We start from the raw sequence: 22,511 nt of genomic DNA, 5'->3' as shown, positions 1-22,511 counted from the left end.
CTATTTGGCTTGGGGTGGCTCAGTTGTTAGCACTGTGGCCTTACTGTGACAATAACATGGATAAATTCCATCTTTGGGCATATGTTTGTGCGGAGTTTGCACATTCTCCCTGTCTCTGTCTGGGTGCTCCAGTTCCCTCCCACAGTTTAAAGATTTGCAAGTTAGGTAAGTTGGTCGTGCTAAGTTGTTCACAGTGTCCAGGGATGTTCAGGCGAGGAGGATTAGCCATAGGAAATGCAGCATTGCTGGGAGGTCTCGGTAGGATGCTCTTCGGTGTGTCAGTCTGAACTCGAATGGCCTGCTTCCGCACTGTAGGGGAATCTATGATTATTGTGATTTATTTTTTCAGGTTGACACAATCGATTCTCTGATGAAGAACTGAAAAGATTCAAGTCGATTTCAGCATCGAATGATTTAATTGTAATAACAGAATGAAAGAGGGTGAAGAAATTATTTTCTGGTTATTTGGTCCTTGTTGCTGGGCGGGGGCGGGGGTGGGGTGGGAATGGTATTTTGCTCATTAGAATAAATCCCATTATAGAACTGCATTTCGGGGAATGTATCAGAGACTGGAATAATCTGCGTGTGTGAAGGGAATCAACCATATCACCACATCATTTCTCAGTCCCCAGATCCCAAAAAGTCCCAAGAGGATATCATCAAATCAGTTGCTCCTCTTTTAAATGTCTATATATTGATGCACTGTTCAATAATCCACTTCCCGTCTTCGTGGAACATAATTCCAACTTGGTGTTCACTTGACTGAGTTTAAATGATGTGCCTCGGTGTCTTGCTGTTCGTGCTGGAAGCATGGCATTAACATCTCAATCGCACCACATTTTCATTCTGCATCACACCCTCACTCTGATTTGTCTGTTCTCAGCCTTCGAAGCTCAAGTACACTTCACTTTTATTTTCAGCTCTTGGGATGACATAGTTTGCAAGAATTTTATCACGTGGCAACTCCTCCCACGAGGGCAGCTGGTACTGATAAATCTTCCACAGTATGACAGACGTATTGGGAGCGCTTGTGGGAGAGTGGTAGTGCCCCTCCCTCTGAGTCAGGAGACCTGGGGTCAGGAGCCCTCTGCTCTAGAGGCGTGTAATAACATCTCTGAGCAGCTGGACTGTAAAGTCATGTAATAATGAAGCAAGAGGCACAGCCAGTGGATAGCAGCATAATATTCTGAACAGTTAAAATGTGCGTTGACTATGACAAAAACCTAATTCTTCAGTTTATGTCAAAAGCACAAGAATATTAAGACAAACGATAACTCCAGAAATGAGCTGGCTGTATTTCAGGGAGGGCGGGGCTAACTCGGTGGCATTTCCAAAGAGCAGCAATTGGCTGCTCATTTTGTTTGACTTGATTACTTGTGCTTTGTCTACAGTTTGTTACAAGATATTATTCATCACTTCACGTTGCAATTATCTTCCACAAAGCAGGATGATATGTGAAACAAAGCATAATGGTGATTTCTGCAGGTTTCGTAAGATTGTTGGGCACTAACATGGAAACGTAATTTCCCAGAACCCAAGGTGTATTTAATAGACGAGGCGGGAATTGACTTGAAAACAAACAGCAAGATTAAAGTAATCAAATATGCCAACAGAACGTGTCACTTCCTTGCTTTTATACTCAATGCCGCTATTTATGAACCCAAAGAGTTCACCATCAACACTTGTGGAAATCGGCTTGGGATCCAAAGGTTAAGGGTAACTTTGTGCCATTGGGCTATGGTCAGCTCTTGTGAAAGTAATTAATGTGAATGTCCGTGAATAAGCACTCGAAGTTTAAGTGTTAATATCAGGAAAGTGTTATACCAAAAAGGCACTGTGATGCCTCGTGTACATGTACCAGCACCATTCCTATCAGAATACCTTTGTTTGATCAAGTATCACTGTACAACCATTACCAGTGAATCACATCTAAATATCTGTGGCTGGCCAATCGTACCCGACCAGCACGGCTTTCTCTGGTGTACCTGCAAGACACCAGCATCAATGAGCTAATATTAATAATCTCACTTCAATGAGATCATCCTCCTCATATCCATGCAGTACACTCACATCTAAGGATAGCGTAGGACGTTGCGAGTATGAAGAATGGTCACCTTCATTATTTGTTTAGTACCAGCAGAATGGGATTAACATGGACAGATGTGGTTTATATCAGCAATGGGACAACAGCAGCATGGTTAGACATATCTTGGATTCAAGTGTCCCTTGTACATGAACAATATGCTGACCCCTATTACTGGGAGGCTGACATGGTGAGCTCAAGTATAAGTGAAGCTGATCACTAACAAGAGAACTTCAGTCATTAAATGTATTGTGAGATCAGGTGAGTCACACGTTTGGTATCATTGCCTGGTCCGAAATTATCTACTCACTTGGAATGTGAGATCTCCAGGTTGTCATGGTAAGGCTCCACATAGTTGATGCCATCAGTCAGTTTGGAACAGGTGAGCAACAGCACAGGGGGATTTAATTTGCTATGTAGATGCTGTTGTAATATGGCCTTTTACAGTCTGACATATCAAACTTAACAACCTACTTGAGTCAATGTGTTGCACAGACGATATTATCATCAAGTGTACTGTTAATTGATTGACTCTCTGGAAGATTAAAGCACCGGAAATACAGGTTTCTCCATCATTTCCGTCAAGTATCAACCAGTCCATGCGAGCATTATCCAAAGTAAACTAGCCCCAACTGCCTGCTCCTGGTTTATATCCCTCCAAACCTTTATGATTCACGTATCTATCCAACTGTCTTCTATTGTTCAGGTCTTGATGTATAGAAGGTCTTTCTCCACTTAGAAAATTAGATCCAGGACCTCTCACGCTTGTGTTAATTTGTACGTGCTGGCCAAGAAAGTTCTCCTGGATGCATGTTAAGAATTTAGCCCACTCTAAGCCATATAACCATAGGAATGTAAAACGGGCCATTTAACCCATTGGGTCTGCTCCAACTGTCTATCCAATATCTATCTATCTATCCAACTGTCTTCTATTGTTCAGGTCTTGCTGTATAGGTGCGATGAACTGCTTCAGGATTTGAAGAGTGTCAAGTTTCACAAGCTGAAGTTAAATCTAGTTAAAGCTGAGCAAATTATTTGGGTCGAACAAGTTTTGTACAGACTCTTTACAAGCATTCCTGGGAGAGGCACGTTTAAACCTTGAAATGAGATGTATACTTTCTACATAGGACCAAGGTGAATGAGGATTGAGCTGTAATGCTGCTGAAGGTAAGTCATCTCAGTAAATGTTTGAAGTCGTATACATGGCAGTGTGTGGCAAAGCTAAGCTTACCGAGACAGAATTCTAACTGCTGCCTGGACTGAGATTGCTGTGTAGTCCAGGAAATATGACTTTTCAAAAAATTCAATATGCATTCATTTGTTTTTACCTTGTCATTCTTGAATTTAACCTATGTTCAGACAGACATCAGATTATGCTGTGTAACTGCATTGCATTGAACTGAATTAATGTTAGCGTTGACAACCATGGTGGGTTGAACATGCCTTTAATTGCAATTGCAAATAAATTTCCAGATGGTCTTTTGAAGGAATTTCTGTTCCTAATTCTTGAATTGACAGCAAGGTTGTGGGAGTAGAACCGAAAAAGCTCCAGGTTTTTATTTTCCAGATCTGCTTGTTTCAAGGTATCAGCAAAACGCGCAAGTCATTTCAAACTCCAAATGATAATTTTTTTAAAAATGTGCATCAATCATCATTTGTAAATCATCTTTTAGATTTTCAGTTGCAAAGTTGAAGTTAAGAAAGGTTCAGCGAGAACGTTAGTTGACTAGTAGTCACCGTTTTTACTATATATGAACGTTCTCAATCTGCAAAGCTGAGAATAGTAACTTTAACTCCACTTACAAAATTAGATCCAGGACCTCTCACACTTGTGTTACTTTGTACGTGCTGGCCAAGAAAGTTCTCCTGGATGCATGTTCAGAATTTCGCCCTCCCTCAGCCATAAAACCATAGGAATGTAAAATTGGCCATTTGGCCCATTGGGTCTGCTCCACCATTCAATCGTGTCTGAAAGGATTTTCAATTACATTTTCCCATTTTCTCCCATAACCCTCAATCCCCTTGACAATCAAGAACTTATCTATCTCTATCTTAAATATATTCAATGACCTGACCTCCACAGTCCTATGTGGCAATGAATTCCACAGATTCACCATTGTCTGGCTAAAGACATTTCTCCTTATCTATATTCTAAAGAGTCTTCCCTTTCTCCAAGGATGTGCCCTGCCTGACAGCATCTAATTCACCCACCCCTCAAACCACCCAATGGAGTCATTTACAAATATCGAGTTAATATTTTAAAGCATCATGCATAATTTGGAAATTCTGGGAACTGCATTTGGTTATTTGGCCTAATGACGATGTTGATATATGTAAAAAAGAACATTTCACTGCATTCTTGATCTGCTGTTGAAATTTGGATTGTGTCACCCCGTAAATGAATGCATTGGTGCAGCAACTTAAATTCACCAACATAAATGTGGCTTGTCTAAATATGAGTAAAGAATGATCACCATCTGTGGAATCAATTCCAGGAATAATGTTATAAATGAAATTTATCACATATATAGGCCACAAAATTATAACACTGCCGGTAATGGTAAAGAGTAAAATTATTGACCTCCTTCTGCTCTCCATCTCTGGATCACTGCAGTTCTCACCCCTATTCTGATGCCTCAGTCCCTTCCGGACTCGACTGGCCACGATAATATGTCTGACTGTCAGAGCGTTCAGCAGCAGAATTAGAATGAATTGCAGCAATGGATTAACAGCTGTAAGGAACCATTTCAATCCCACCCAGCTGTGCTCACTGTAATAGCTCGGCTTTAAAACACAGAGCCATTGCAGGTTGTAAAGTATTGTATAAGGCTTAAATCTAAAGTAGAAAGGAACATGTATTAAACATATTAAGATGCAGGTTGTTGATAGAATTACAACTGCATTTCCCTTTGTGCAATATTTAAGTTTTAGTCTTTGGCAGCAGATAATAACAAAACATTGAAGCTGAAAGTGACTGTGAACTAAACAGAGCAGGACGTGGCTGGCGTTGACAAAACATAGATTATACTATACACAGAGGTCAAATCTAAGAAAAATAATGGGAAATAATAAGCATTGATTTGCCTCAGTATGACCTTAGTAATAAGAACCATCAGTTCTGATGCTGCCATGGCCACCAGATAGCAAGTGGTGCAGGAGGGCAGACCACACCTTTGCTGAGACTGGATGATGAGTGCCACTAAGTTAACTGCAGGGGAGAGGAGAACATGTTCAAATCAAACATACTGTCTGAATTCACTTTGGCATAAAAAGGGTTTAATTTGTTTAAGCATCACATTTATCATTTTGGTTCATCTCAGACAGGCCTATTCCCAGGTCTAACAAGCTGAGAGTTTGAGCGCTAAGCCTTAGTTCACTTCCTTCTTGATATCTTAATAAGTTTGAATGATATTTGTGACCTCAAATTTGGCTAGTCATACTCCATCAGCTGATAGTCCAAAAAGTCTATTTGAAATCACAAGCTTTCCAAATGCTGCCTCTTTGTCACGTCACTTCGCAATGGAGCAAACTATAACCTAGTGCCATGGGACTTCAGCCCAGTCCAACACTGGCATCTCCACATCATTAAATTAACTGGTTTGCATTTGTAACGGCAGCTTGGCGAGGGAAAGCAGGAAGCTGAAGGAAGGTGAATCCCAGCATCAGTGAAAATGTAAGCACACTTACTTGTGGATTTGGACAAATGTCAATGATTCTCTTTGGCTTTCACACTTCACCCATTTTCAAGATGTGAGAGGAGAAGGGTCCACAATGTCGAGGATCGATCCCATTACATTTGATTCCACCCTCCTTGATGCCTCAGACGTATTTGACGCCTCCAGTTATTTAGTTGTACATCTTTGACAATAAAAGAAAATACTCAGTGAGCCAGAAATGTGATTTCACAAAAAAAAATGCATATATAAACAAATGGAAACACACATCTGGTCAGGGAACACCAGTTGGAAGAGAAGCTGAGTGAAGCTGTCATGTTGATAATAGTAAAGGCACAGGGACCACAGGGTTATGGGGAGGCCATTAGTTATGTACCAAAGAGGTATCTCCAACTCCAGTAGGAAACCCCCTCTCCTCCATTCCCTGTCGAAACCAGATGATAAAATGTGCTGATACGTGCTGATCCTTGATGATGGGGTCAGTTCAAAAGCATTGAAGGCCAACACAGAGAGGCTGGCCAAGGAGGGAGTCATGGCAGCTCCCTTGTGGGAGGAGTGGAAAAGAGAGAGAGAGATAGAGGTGCCAAGGGGTCTGGGAAGAGACGAGTTTAACAATGGCAGAGGAGTGGCCAATTCTCCCAGTGTAGGTTATTCCTCGTTTGGTTTAGCTGTTGAGCTTACAAGATGCTGGAGTCCAGAAAGGTTGCAAGCTTCAGCAGATGATTCCTAACTGAGTTTCTCTCTGAAATCTCTCTGGATGTTTTTAACTCCTGATTGTAAGAACGTGTGTTTCAATTTATTTATTGTTTTGCTAAGCAGTGGTTAATGACTTGTTACTGGATTGGAACAGCTCCTTAGTTAAGTTGTTTTATCGAATCAGTTAGATTTTCCAAACGTTAAGCTCCTTAAATTCTGCTTTTTTTGTCTATGATTCGACTATATTGTTTAAATAAATTATGATTTGCTTAAAACCGAGGGCTTTGACGAGCTGCATCACACTTGGAATATCCACTTCGCATCAGCCTTTAATTATAAGAAAGTTAAGGGCGAGGCTACTTTCTTAAGTTATTTTGAGGGGATCTGGCCTGGTCCATAACAATACTGATGCTGTTAATTTGGATATTCATTTATTTTGAAGTTGATAGATGACCTAGACTGGAAGTATAGTAAAGCTTTAAGGAGAAAGTGAGGACTTCAGATGCTGGAGATCAGAGCTGAAAATGTGTTGCTGGAAAAGCGCAGCAGGTCAGGCAGCATCCAAGGAGCAGGAGAATCGAGCCCTCTGAAGAAGGGCTCATGCCGGAAACGTCGATTCTCCTGCTCCTTGGATGCTGCCTGACCTGCTGCGCTTTTCGAGCAACACATTTTCAGCTAGTAAGGCTTTAAGACAATCAGGTATATGAGCAGATTTAGGCTATTTGGCCCATCATCTCCAAGATCACGGCTGATATGTTTCTCAACCTCATTCTCTGGTTTTCTCGCTGGAGCACTTGATCCCCTTACCCATCAAGGCACTACCTATTTCTGTCCTACATACAATCAATGAGTTACTCTCCACAGCCTTCTGTATAATGAGTTCCAAAGTGTCACTGCCCTCTGGCTGAACAAATTCCTTTTCTATTTCAGCTTTAAAGAGTCATCCCTTTGATCTGAGGCTGTGCCCTCAGGTCCTGGTCTCTCCTACTGGTGGAAACATATTCTCTACATCCACTCAATCCAGGACTCTCGGTATTCTATAAGGCTCAGTCAGATTCCCCTCATCCTTTTAAATTCCATCAGAGTCCTCATAACCCCAGAATGGGATACATCTCCATCAGTATCTGCTCAGCCTTCTCTCCAAGGAAAACAACCGAGCTTATCCAGCCTCGCTTCATCTCTGGATCACTCCATCCCAGGCAATATCCTGGTGAATCTCCTCCGCACAGCCCCCCCACCACCCATCAAGTGCAATCCCATCCTTCCTCCTGTCTGGGGACTGAAAATGCATTCTGTGCACTAGTTATGGCCTCACCAAGGTCCTGTCCAGCTCCAACATCATCTTCCTGCTCTTATAATCTCAGGTGGGTAATAATAGTTCTGATCAGATTGATTAGAACATATCACAAAGCAGTGCGGATGCTCGAGATCTGAAGCAAAAACAGAAATTGCTGAAGAAACTCAGTAGGTCTGGCAGTTCCCACACAGAGGGAAAGCAGTGTTAATGCTTCACAAGATGAGCAGATTCAGTTCTGAAGAAGGTACCCGAGACATTGCCTCTGCTTTCTCTCCACATTTGCTGCCAGAACTTCAGAGTTTATCGAGCATTGTCTTTGTCACTAATAACTAGGAGAGCTATCTGTCCTGTAAATACATTGATTCCGGCTGATGAAGCATCAGTAGTTCTAGACGAGGCCTGATTGTACTAAACACAATCATGCAAAGCACAGTCAGAGCCGACAAGATGCGCAGCTGGAGAAAAGCATGGCAGGCCAAGTAGCGTCAGAGCAGCAGGAAGATTGATGTCAAGGTCCTGCCGAAACATCAACTCTCCCGCTCCTCTGATACTGCTTGACCTGTTGTGCTTTATCTAGCTCCACATTTTTCAGGTCTGACTTTCCAGCATCCGCAGTCCTCACTATCTCCAAACTACAATCAGAACCTCACTTGTGCACGTGGCAATAAATCAAAAGACCAGAGTTAATTCAGGTAGGTAAAAACAAGAACAGCAGATGCTGGAAACCAGATTCTAGATTAGAGTGGTGCTGGGAAAGCACAGCAGTTCAGGCAGCATCCGAAACGCAGGGAAATCAACGTTTCGGGCAAAAGCCCTTCATCAGGAATAGAGGCAGAGTGCCTGCAGGGTGGAGAGACAAATGAGAGGAGGGTGGGGTGTGGAACTGCTGTGAATTTCCAGCACCACTCTAATCGAGAACAGAGTTAATTCAGGCCAATTGACATTTTGAAAATTGTTACCACATGGCAGTGAACCTTTCTGCTAATTAAACCAAACATCCAGAAAGGCTCACGTCACCTCGTAATCTGTTAAAGCGTGAGTGACAGAGAAATCCCACATTCCACTATTTAAAGAAAATTAATATCAATTTAAAAGGGAGCATTAAATAACTGTTCACAACTATACTCCACCCATTTCCCTTCACTGCTTGCTATCTGCCTCCATCTCTATATCAATACACTGTTCCAATAAAAACCTGCATTAAAATTACTTCAGCTTAATTTCAAAACCTCACAGCGACGGTCATCTCCAGCGTCCTGCTTGATTCATCTTCCGTATTTTGCCTCAAAGATGTTTCGTATGAGAAAGGTGTATTTGATAGGAGGGTTTTGGAATGGCAGTCTCTCTCGATGGCAGTTTACTCTCTGTCTAACTTTCAAAATGCCTGTTACTTTATATCCCAAATACTGGATCGTCTCATTGGTTCGAAGTTGGCAAAAACAATAAATTCAAAATCGATTTTAGTAATCAGGGGCATGATTTAAACTGACTGGTTGAATTCAAATTCTTGTTAAAAAAAAGCAATCAAAACCGTATCCATGTCACAGTCAAATGTTACATATATTCAAATTTGTAGTACTGCTAGCTAGTCATATGACAGGCGCTTGTAAGTTCTCAGTGCAAAATAACATTCACTCCCTCTTAAAGGTACAGGACTCATCTTCAACTTCACAGCAGAATTAAACGGTAAAAGTGATCCAATAGATGCATAAAGGTCTGTACGCAGTATCAGTCCCAATGTAGAAACGGGCACATTTACACAGTTTCTGTTTAAACCCACTTACCTGGAACACCAATGACAGCAAGAATCATGTAATATATTTTCTTGGCAATCAGAATGATTCCTTGCATTTTCGAAATGCACTACTCAACCTCGATGAACAGTCCAACTGACTTCAACGCGGAGTTAATGAAGCCTATTATCTATACTCGAAGTCTACACAGGGACATGAGGATTACAACATTTTCAAAGTGTTCTCTTTTCCAAGTTGGGAGGACAAAAAAGCAAATCTGTGTCAGAACACTGTTGTGATAGAATACGTTTTAGTGATGGCAATAAATTGTTAAATAATAAAATTGGATAATTTACATGAAACAATGTCTTTTGTTGCAAAAGTATACGGTACTTTATGAAATAAATTGCAAACTAAAATACAAGAGTCATTTCAAAGCAGACATAAAGGGTAAGGCAAAGTTACCATCATCCCATTCTCTTATTCAAGGGAGGAAACTGGTGACATTTTTATCTGAAGGCCACCACACTTCACGCAAGGGGAGTGGGTGTGGAGAGTCCTTCATATGCACCGCAGCCAGTGTGGGATTTGAACCTATACAATTAGCAGTATTCTGCATGACAGGCCACCTGAGCTAACCCAACGGTCATGCAGGATGCATAAGACAAAACATATCAAATTCTTCACGTGAGTCTTTTCACTTTAATGGTGGAAGCAAATACGATAGAGCCAAATTTTCAAAAGGCACACAAAAAGACCATAAGACATTGGAACAGTAATGAGGCCATTCAGCCTGACAAGTCTGCCCCGCCAGTTAATCATCGTTGATAAGTTTCTCAACCCCATTCTCCCTCTTCCTCTCCACAACCCTTGATCCTCCCGACACTCAACAACCTATCTACCTCTGTTTTAAATGTGTTCAATGACCTGACCTCCACAGCCATCTGTGGCAGTGAATCCCATAGTTTCACCACTCGCCAGCTGAAAAGGTTTCTCTTTATTTCCATTCTGAAAGGTCTTTGCTTTATTCTAATGTTATGCCCTCACGCCCTAGTCTCTCATAACAGTCAAAACATCTTTCCAATATTCACTGTGTCCAGTCCATTCAGTATTCTGTATGTTTCAATTAGATTCCCCCCATATCTTTGTAAACTCCATCGAGCATAGAATCAGAGTCCTCAAACTTTCGTCATATTTTAAGCGTTTCATTCTTAGGTGCATTCTTGTGAACCTCCTCTGAACATGTTCCATGGCTAGAACATCTTTCCTGAGATATGGGGCCCAAAACTGCACACAATACTCCAAATGTGGTCTGACCTGTGCCTTAAGCAGTCTCGGAGGTACATCCCTGCTTTTACATTCAAGTCTCTCAAAATAAATGCTGTAATTGCATTTGCCTTCTTAACTGTTGACTCAACCTGCAAGTTTACCTTGAAAGTAAAAGGTAACTGGGCAGTTTGTGAGAGGGATACAGGCAGTATACAGATAGATATTGATAGGTTAAATGGAAGGGCAGTTAATAAGTAAATGAAGTATAAAGTGGGAAAATGGGAAGTTCATTTTAGAAAAGAGAATTACAGAAAAGTATTACTTAAATGGAGAAAAGCAACAGAAGGACACTCAAAGGATCTTGGGGGAAACTTTGCATGAAACACAGAAAGCTAGCACACAGGGGTAACAGAGAAACAGGAAGGGGACTAATGAAATGTTGGTCCTTATTTCAAGGGGATCGGAGTATAAGAGTAGGGAAGTCTTACTCCTGATGTGCAAGGAGCTGGTGAGACCACATCAGGAGCTCTGGGAGCAGTTTTGGTTCCCATATTTAAGGAAAGGTATGATTTACTTGCCAGCAGTTCAGAGAAGGTTCACGACGATGATTCCTGGTGTGGAGGGATTATTTCATGAGTAGAGGTTAAATAGGTTGGGACCCTACTCACTGGAGTTTAGCAGTATGAGAGGTGTCTCATTGAAATATATCGGATGCTGAAGGAGTTTTATGGGAAATGCAAAGAGGATGTTTCACCTCATGGGAGAGTATAGGATCAGAGGGCACACTCTGGTCACCAAAATAATACTGAGATGAGAGGAATTTCTTCTCTCAGAGGGGTGCGACTCTTTGGAACTCCTTGTCACACAGAGCTGTAAGGGAAGACTCCCTGTGTATATTGAAGGCTGAGATTGATAGATTTTTGATCAGTTGGAGAATCAAAGCGTTTTGGGGAAAGGACAGGAATGCAAACATGAGGACTGTTGGCTCAGCCATATTGAATGGTGGGGCAGGTTCAAAGTGTCGAATGGCCTACTCCTGTTTCAATTTGTTGTGGTCTGTTATGTGTTGCCATTCAAATGGAACATTAACTGAGTATGCTAAGAAATGCATACATGCTCGGAGGATCTGTGAGGATTCTACAAGTTACCATGGCAGATAGAGTTGAGGCAGTGGGTGTTCCTGACTGGGCATTGCTCATTGGCCTGAACTTCAGTTCACACACACGAACATATACACCTGTACACATTCAGAAATAGATCCCTGTACACACACATGCCCCTGTCCACTCATACACATGCAACCCTGTACATGCACACACAGGCGGTACACAGACACAGACATAGACATAAACTCCTCTACACACTCCCCTGTACGCACACACACTTCTGTATATGCACACACAGACACATACTCCTATATGCATACAGGTCTCGTTATAGCGTCTCCTGCTTGTCAGTCAACAGTCTCGATCAGTCACTCTCTTAGAGTCAGAGAGTCAGAGTCACTCAGCAAGGAAACAGTCCCTTTGATCCAAATCATCCGTGCTAACCAGGCAACGCAAACTGAACTGCCCCCATCTACCACGCCTGGGTCATTTCCCTTCCAACCATTCCTATCCATGTACCTGTCGAAACGTCTTTTAAATGTTGCAATTGTAACAGCCTCCACTATTGCCTCCGGCAGCTCATTCCACATATGCACGACCTTCTGTGTGAAAAACGTACCCCTCAGTTCTCCTCAAAATATTCCTCCTCTCCACCTTACAACCTACACATGAATTAAAATGTCATTATCTATTTGCCCTATCCTTGACCCTCATGGTTTTATAAACCTTTATAAAGTTACCCCTCAGCCTCCGACGCTCCACATAAAGCAGCCCCAGTCAATTCAGCTTCTCCCTACTGCTCAAACCCTCTGGTCGGCATGGATGAGTTAGACTGAATGGTTTGTTTCCATGCTGAACATCTTGATGACTCTATGACATCCTTCTAAGAGCAGGGGAGTCGCAGTTGTACACGGTATTCTAAAAGTGGCCTCATAAATTTCTCATGCATCCCCAACATGACGTTCCAAATCCTATACTCAATAGAGTGACCAATAAAGGCAAGTATGCCAACGCCTTCTGCATCACCCTACCGAAGCACTTTCAAGGAACTATGACTCTATGACATCCTGCTGAGAGCAGGAATGGCGCAGTTGTACATGGTATTCTAAAAGTGGCCTCATAAATCTCTCATACATCCCCAACATGACGTGCCAAATCCTATACTCAATGCATTGACCAATAAAGGCAAACATGGGCGGCACGGTGGCACAGTGGTTAGCACTGCTGCCTCACAGCGCCAGAGACCCGGGTTCAATTCCCGCCTCAGGCGACTGACTGTGTGGAGTTTGCACGTTCTCCCCGTGTCTGCGTGGGTTTCCTCCGGGTGCTCCGGTTTCCTCCCACAGTCCAAAGATGTGCAGGTTAGGTGAATTGGCCATGCTAAATTGCCCGTAGTGTTAGGTAAGGGGTACATGTAGGGGTATGGGTGGGTTGCGCTTCGTAGGGGCGGTGTGGACTTGTTGGGCCGAAGGGCCTGTTTCCACACTGTAAGTAATCTAATCTAATCAAAAATGCCAACGTCTTCTGCATCACCCTACCTACGCACTTTCAAGGAACTATGTACCTGCACCCCCAGGCTCCTTCTGTTCAACAACGTACTCCAGGGCCTCATCTATCTTGGGAAAAGCGGGGTGTGTCGAGATCGTACTGCCTTATTAACGTGAGTGAGATCCGGTTCCAGCTGATTGGAAGGTGAGCAGTGCAGATTGTGAACCAGAAACACATTTCCAATTATCTGGCAATCTCCTCTGGTCTTGCCAGTTACTCCAGCTTGGGGCCACTTCGCCTCACCTCTATCGGTCACAGCGTCGGCTCCTTCAATAACTGATCTGAGAGGATGGTGACCTCCGCTCTCGCACCCAGCTTCAATTCAAAAGTATGCTGTTGAACCGTGTGGGGAATCCAAGTCTCACCCACCCTCAAATCAATGAACAGAGACAGATTGAGAAGTCCGAATCAAAGGGAGAGAGAGAGGAGAGAGGAGAGAGAGAGACAGACAGACAGGGGAGAGAAAGATGACAGGGTTAGAAATGAACAGGATCCAGAAAGAGAAAGTAATGGATAGACAGATGTGAGGACAAAGAGAAGGACAGACTTGCAAAAATAACCAAAGAACGAAAACAACATTGGAGATGCAGTGAGTGAGAAAGTCAGACTGATTCACAGAGATGAAATAACAGGGAAAGGAAGGGAGGCGAGAGAGAAGAAGCAGAAGGTGAGAGGAAGAGAGAAGGAAAGAAGGAAACAACAGAAAGAGAGAGAGAGAAATGGAAAGGGCTGGTATTGAGCTGGGTTACATCATGACCCTGTGGTTTGCATGTTTGCGTCTGGTCGCTTTATCTCGGGAGGAAGGTGGAAGACACTTTCAGATTCAGAAAATGTGATTACTCAACTTGCAGGTCTACTGGAGACAATGGGATAAACTGACCAATCGGCCAATAAAGAGACAGCATCTGGAAAACATTGAAGAATAGGGAGACAGCATTCTGAAAGTACTGACCAGTAGGAATATTGGAATGACATCACAGTGACCAATTGGGATACAGCATTTGGAACGCAATGACCAATAGGAAGAAGGTATTCTTAGCACACTGACCAATAGGGAGACATCATACAGAACACAGTTACAAATAGAAAAACATAATTAAGAACACACTGACCAACAAAGAGACATCATTCCAAGCACACTGACCAATATGGAGACATCATTCTTAGCAGACTGACTAATAGGGAAGCCTTGCTCAAGCTGTGATCTGCCTGTTGCTGGGGGGAGTCACTGAGCAGAAGCCTGAGTGAGGCTGTGGATCCTGCTCAGTGATCTCGAGGTAACATCCTCTAGAACCCAGTGCAGGACAGTTTTGGGAAAGTGTCCACACTCGGAGTCGCTCGGAGCTCCCTGCTCTTCCTCAGGCCATTCTGTCAGTTACATACTAGCTCTTGATACCCACACAGGGACCCTGCTCAGTACACTCCCAAACTTAATGTTTGTGGCATAAACGTAGACAGCCGGAGGTTTCTGATGCCTGTTGATGAAGGTGATGACTTCCTACATGGAGCTGAAGTTGATGACGGGCAGCATTGGACTGAACACCTCATGTTGCATTATTGCATCTGATTCATCAACAGATGCCTAAGGGAAAGACAACAGATGCCTAAGGGAAAGACAACGGAACAAGGACACGCAACCCAAAGGACTAGCCACACTACCATACATCAAGACCGTTTCCGAACTGTCAGACTACTGCGACCACTAGGACTCATAACAGCACACCAACCAACAGCCACTCTCAGACAACAACTCACCAGAACGAAGGACCCGATACCCAGCATGAGCAAAACCAATGTAGTGTACAAAATCCCATGCAAGGACTGCACAAAACACTACGTAGGACAAACAGGAAGACAGCTAACGATTCGCATCCATGAACACCAACTAGCCACAAAACGACAAGACCAGCTATCCTTAGTAGCCACACACACAGATGACAAGCAACATGAATTCGACTGGGACAACACTACTATTATAGGACAAGCCAAACAGAACAGCCAGGGAATTCCTAGAGGCAATGCACTCATCCACAGATTTGATCAATAAGCACATCGACCTGGACCCAATATACCGACAACTGCAGCGGACAGCTGGAACTGACAACCGGAAGCGACAGATTCAAACCACTACAAATGCCGGAGGAAAGATCACAGAAGCGCTTCACAGAAAGCTCCCAAGCACGGAGGATGTCACCTGGACAGGGGACAAAACATCTGTAACACAAATTCTGAGTTTAAGAGCCGTGAATTCTTGTTGCAGCCCTATATAAAAAAAAACTTTGGTTAGACCACACTTGGAATACTGTGTCCAGTCTGGTCGCCCTATTATAGGAAAGATGTGGATGCTTTGGAAAGGGTTCAGAAGTAGTTTACTAGGATACTGCCTGGAATGGAGGGCTTATCTTACGAAGAGAGGTTGACTGAGCTCGGACTTTTCTCATTGGAAAAAAGGAGGAAGAGAGGGGACCTAATTGAGGTGTACAAGATAATGAGAGGCATAGATAGAGTTGATAGCCAGAAACTTTTTCCCACGGCAGAAATTGTTAATACGAGGGGTAGGGCTACGGGGAGAACGCTGGTAAGTGGAGCTGAAATGCGCATCAGCCATGATTGAATGGCGGAGTGGACTCGATGGGCCGAATGGCCTTACTTCCACTCCTATGTCTTATGGTCTTATGATCCTAATCAATTCACTCAGTCAAACAGACTGCTACAGGGACACAATGTTTAGTTCACTGCCTCAGCAATGATGACTGCGACAGAGACACAGTATTTAATTCACTGACTCAGTAATACTGACTGGGACAGGAACACAGCTTTTAATTCAGAGACCAAGTAATACTAACGGGGACATGGGCACAGAATTTAATTCACTGACTCAGTAATGCTGACAGGGACAGGAACACAGCTTTTAATTCAGAGACCAAGTAATACTAACGGGGACATGGGCACAGAATTTAATTCACTGACTCAGTAATGCTGACAGGGACAGCAACACAGTATTTAATTCACTGATTCAGTAATATTGACTGTAACAGGGACACAGTATTTAATTCACTGACTCAGTAATGCTGACTGGGACAGCAACACAGTATTTAATTCACTGACTCAGTAATACTGACTGGGACAGGTACACAGTATTTAATTCACTGACTCAGTAATACTGACTGGGACAGGTACACAGTATTTAATTCATTGACTCAGTAATACTGACTGGGACAGGGCTACAGTATTTAATTCACTGTCTCAGCAATAATGACTGGGACAGGAACACGGTTTTTAAATCACTGACACAGTAAAACTAAATGGGACAGGGCTACAGTATTTAATTCACTGTCTCAGCAATAATGACTGGGACAGACACACAGCAATTACTTCACTGACACAGTAATAGTTACTACGACAGGGAGACAGCAATTAAGTCACTGACTCAGTCACAATGACTGGTAGAGGGCCAAAGCAATTAATACATCACTAATTAATGCTGACTGTGAAAGGGACACAGTATTTAATTTACTGAACCAGTAATACTAACTGGGATGGGGCATTGTATTTATTTCATTGGCTCAATAATAATGACAGGGAAAGGGGCACGGCATTTAATTCTCTGACTTAGTAACACTGACTGGGTCAGGGGCACAGTATTTAATTCAGTGACTCAGTAATACTGACTGGAACAGGGACACAGTATTAAATTCATTGACTCAGTAATACTGACTGGGACAGCGACACAGTATTTAATTCACTGACTCAGTAATACTGATTGAGACAGAAACACAGTAAATAATTCACTGACTCAGTAATTCTGAATGGGACAGGGACACAGTATTTAATTCACTGACTCAGTAATATTGACTGGGACTGGGACACAGTATTTAATTCACTGTCTCCACAATAATGACTGCTACAGGGGTACAGTATTTAATTCACTGACTCAGTAATAATGACTGCCACAAGGACACTGTATTTAATTCATTGTCTCAGTAATACTGACTGGGACAGGGCTACAGTATTTTATTCACTGTCTCAGCAATAATGACTGGGACAGACACACAGCAATTAATTCACTCACACAGTAATAGTTACCATGACAGGGATACAGTTATTATGTCGCTGACCCAGTCACACTGACTGGTAGAGGGTCAAAGTATTTAATTCATAACTAATTAATACTAACTGTGAAAGGGACACAGTATATAATTTACTGATTCAGTAATACCTACTGTGACAGGGCACTGTATTCAATTCACTGGTTCAATAATAATGACTGGGAAAGGGGCATGTCATTTAATTCACTGACTCAGTAATACAGACTGGGATAGGGGCACAGTATTAAATTCACTGTCTCAGTAATACTGACTGGGACAGGTACAGAGTAGTTAAATCACTGACTCAGTAATACATACTGGGACAAGGCTATTGCATTTAATTCACTGACTCAGTAATGCTGACAGGGGCAGGGACACAGCTTTTAATTCAGAGACCAAGTAATACTAATGGGGACATGGGCACAGAATTTAATTCACTGACTCAGTAAGGCTGACTGGGACAGCGACACAGTATTTAATTCACTGATTCAGTAATATTGACTGTAACAGGGACACAGTATTTAATTCACTGACTCAGGAATACTGACTGGGTTAGGGACACAGTATTTAATTCACTGACTCAGGAATACTGACTGGGATAGGGACACAGTATTTAATTCATTGACTCAGTAATGCTGACTGAGACAGGGACACAGCAGTAAATTCACTGACTCAGTAATATTGACTTGGACAGGGACAAAGTATTAAATTCACTGATTCAGTAATACTGTGTGGGACTGGGCAATGATGTCTAATTCACTGACTCAGTATTACTGACAGGGACAGGAACACAGCACTTAATTCACTGACTCTGTAATGCTGACTGTGAAAGGGACACAGTATTCAACTTACTGAATCAGAAATACTGACTGGGATAGGGCACTGCATGGAATTCACTGGCTAAATATTAATGACTGGGAAAGGGGCACGGCACTTAATTCACTGACTCACTAATCCTGACTGGACAGGGGCACTGTATTTAATTCACTGACTCACTAACGCTGACTGGGACAGGGACACAGCATTGAATTCACTGACTCAGTAATACTGACTGGGACAGGGACACGATGTTTATTTATTTGAATTAGTAATATTGACTGGGAAAGAGGCACAGTATTGAATTCAATGACTCAGTAATACTCACTGGGACAGGGGCACGATGTTTAATTCACTGATTCAGTAATACAGAGTGGATCGGGGCACAGTATTAAATTCACTGACTCAGTAATGCTGACTGGGACAGGGACATGATGTGTAATTCACTGCCCCATTAATACAGACTGGAACAGGGTCATTATTCTGAGTCAGTAAATTAAGTATTGTGTCCCTATCCCAGTCAGTATTACTGAGTCAGTGAATTAAACATCGTGTCTCTGTCCCAGTCAGTATTACTGAATTAGTGAATTAAATGCTGTGTTCCTGTGCCAATCAGTATTACTGAGTAATTGAATTAAATACTGTGCCCCTGTCCTAGTCAGTATTACTGCTTCAGTGAATTAAATACCGTGCCCCTGTCCCAGTCAGTATTTCTGAGTCAGTGAATTATATACGGTGTCCCTGTTCTAGTCAATATTACTGAGTCAGTGAGTTAAATACCGTGTCCCTGCCGTAGTCAGTATTACTGAGTCAGTGGATTAAATACAGTACCCTTGGTCTCTGCCCTACTCGGTCTCTGCCCTAGTCAGTACGACTGAGACAGAGAATTAAATACAGTGTGCCTGTCTCAGTAAGTTTGACTGAGTCTGTGAATTAAATACAGTATCCCTGTCCTGTTCACTGACACAGTAATACTAATTGAGACATGCACACAGTTTTTACTTCATAGACTCAGTAATACTGACTGGGACAGGGACACAAAACTTAATTCACTCGATCTTTAATACTGACTGGGACAGGAACATGGAATTTAGTTCACTGACCCAGTAATACTGAATGGAACAGGGCTACAGTATTTAATTCACCGTCTCAGCAATAATGATTGGGACAGGCACACAGCAATTAATTCGCTGATGCAGTTATAGTTACCATGACAGGGACACAGTAATTAACTCGCTGACTCTGCCACACTGACTTGGAGAGGGTCAAAGTATTTAATTCATCACTAATTAATACTGACTGTGTAAGGGACACAGTATTTAATTTACTGAATCAGTGATACTAACAGGGATGGGGCACTGTATTTAATTCACTGACTCCGTAATACTGACTGGGACAGGGGCTCAGTATTTAATTCAATGACTCAGTAATACTGACTGGGACAGGGACACAGAATTTAATTCATTGTGCTGAGTAATACCGACTGGGACAGGGTAACGGTATTTAATTCACTGACTCGACACAGTGTCTGTGACCAGGACACAGTATTTAATTTACTAACACTGTAATAGTGACAGATCCAGGGACACAGGATTTAAATTACATAGTCAGTCTGACTGACTGGGACAGGGACACAGTATTTAATTCACTCACTCATTCATACTGGCTGGAACAGGGACACAGTGTTTAATTCACTGACTCTGTCACACTGACTGGAACAGGGACTCTGTATTCAATTCAATGTGTCAGTAATGCTGACTGGGACAGAGACACAGTATTTATTTCACTGGCTTTGTAATAGCGACTGGGACAGCGACACTGTATTTAATTCACTGACGCAGTCAAACTGACTGAGACAGGGACACTGTATTTAATTCTGTGTCTCAGTCATACTGTCTAGGGCAGGGACGTGGCATTTAATTCACTGTCTCAGTAATACAGACAGGGGCACGGTATTTAATTTACTGAATCAGTTGTACTAACTGGGATGGGGCACTGTATTTAGTTCTCTGACACAGTAATACTGACTGGGACAGGGGCACAGTATTTAATTCAATGACTCAGTAATGCTAACTGGGACAAGGTCACGGTGTTTAATTCACTGACTCGGCATAGTGTATGGGACCAGGACACAGTATTTAATTTACTGACACCATAATAGTGATCATTCCAGGGACACGCGATTTAAGTCACTTAGTCAGACTGACTGGGACAGGGACACAGTATTTAACTCAATGACTCAGTGATACTGACTTAGACAGGGACACAGTATTTAATTCACTGACTCTGTCATACTGACTGGAACGGGGACACTGTATTTAATTGAATGTGCCAGTGATGCTGAATGGGACAGAGACACAGTATTTAATTCACTGACTTAGTAATAGTGATTGGGACAGGGACACTGTATTTAATTCACTGACTCAGTAATACAGACTGGAATAGGGGCACAGTATTAAATTCACTAACTCAGTAATACTGACAGGGACAAGGACACGATGTTTAATTCACTGCCGCATTAATACAGACTGGGAAGAGGCATGGTATTTAATTCACTGACTCAGTAATATAGACTGGTACAGGTGCACTGTATTTAATTTACTTTCCTAGTTATACTGACAGGACGGGGAGACTGTATTTAATTCACTGACAAAGGAATGCTAAATGAGACATGCATACAGTATTTAATTCCCTGACTCAGTAATACTGACTGGGAACAGGGACACAGTATTTACTTCTTTGACTCAGTAATACTGACTGGGACAGGAGCACGGTATTTAATTCACTGACTCAGTAATACTGAATGGGACAGGGCTAGAGTATTTAATTCACTGTCTCAGCAATAATGACTGGGACAGACACACAGCAATTAATTCACTGATGCAGTAACAGTTACCATGACAGGTACACAGTAATTAACTCGCTGACTCTGTCACACTGACTAGGAGAGGGTCAAAGTATTTAATTCATCACAAATTAATACTGACTGTGAAAGAGACACGATATTTAATTTACTGATTTTGTGATATTAACTGGGGCGGGGCACTGTATTTAAATCACTGGCTCAATAATAATGACTGGGACAGCGGCACGGTATTTAATTCACTGACTCAGTAATACTGACTGGGACAGGGGCACAGTATTTAATTCAATGACACTAATATTGACTGGGACAGGGACACAGTATTTAATTCACTGACTCAGTAATACTGACTGGGACAGGGTCACGGTATTTAATTCACTGACTTGGTATAGTATCTGGAACCAGGACACAGTATTTAATTTAATGACACTGTAATAGTGACCATTTCAGGGACACAGGATTTAAGTCACTTAGTCAGTCAGACTGACTCGGACAGGGATACAGCATTAAAGTCGCTGTCTCAGTAACACTGACTGGGGCAGGGACCTCGTATTTAATCCACTGTCGCAGAAATACTGCTTGGGACAGGGGCACAGTGTTTAATTCACTGACTTAGTCAAACTGACTGGGACAGGGACACATTATTTAATTCACTGACTCAGTTATACAGACTGAACTGGGGCACAGTATTAAATTCACTGACTCAGTAATACTGACTGGGACAGGGGCACGATGTTTAATTCACTGACTCAGTAATAGTGACTGGGACAGGAACACGGTATTTAATTAACTGACTCAGTAATACTGAATGGGACAGCGTCACAGTATTTAATTCACTGACTCAGTCAAACTGACTGGGACAGGTACACTGTATTTAATTCATTGTATCAGTAATACTGTCAGTGGCAGGGACACAGCATTTAATTCACTCTCTCAGTAATACTGAGTTCATCCCTTGTTGTTGGAGGGTTCCTAGGCGGAAGATGAGGCGCTGTTCCTCCAGCCGTCGTGTTGCTATGGTCTGGCGATGGAGGAGTCCAAGGTCCTGCATGTCCTTGGTGGAGTGGGAGGGGGAGTTGAAGTGTTGAGCCACGGGGTGGTTGGGTTGGTTGGTCCGGGTGTCCCAGAGGTGTTCTCTGAAACGTTCCGCAAGTAGGCAGCCTGTCTCCCCAATATAGAGAAGGCCACATCGGGTGCAGCGGATGCAGTAAATGACGTGTGTAGAGGTGCAGGTGAATTTGTGGCAGATATGGAAGATCCCTTGGGACCTTGGAGAGAAGTAAGGGGGGAGGTGTGGGTGCACGTTTTGCATTTCTTGCGGTTGCTGGGGAAGGTGCC

General features: G+C 42.6%; 1 long non-coding RNA gene across 1 annotated transcript in view; it reads left to right on the top strand.

Moving 5' to 3' along the window:
• The first annotated feature begins 3,172 nt into the window (after nt 1-3,172).
• Nucleotides 3,173-22,511, top strand: part of LOC122544373 — a 90,193-nt gene continuing 70,854 nt past the window's right edge. The window contains exon 1 of the long non-coding RNA XR_006310330.1: nt 3,173-3,250. This is a non-coding gene — a long non-coding RNA (uncharacterized LOC122544373). The remainder of the gene's footprint in view (nt 3,251-22,511) is intronic.

Source organism: Chiloscyllium plagiosum, chromosome 48 (genome assembly GCF_004010195.1).
Source record: "Chiloscyllium plagiosum isolate BGI_BamShark_2017 chromosome 48, ASM401019v2, whole genome shotgun sequence".
Lineage (NCBI taxonomy): Eukaryota > Metazoa > Chordata > Chondrichthyes > Orectolobiformes > Hemiscylliidae > Chiloscyllium > Chiloscyllium plagiosum.
Note: the sequence above shows the minus strand (reverse complement) of the source record. Positions and strands in the feature narration are given on the sequence as shown.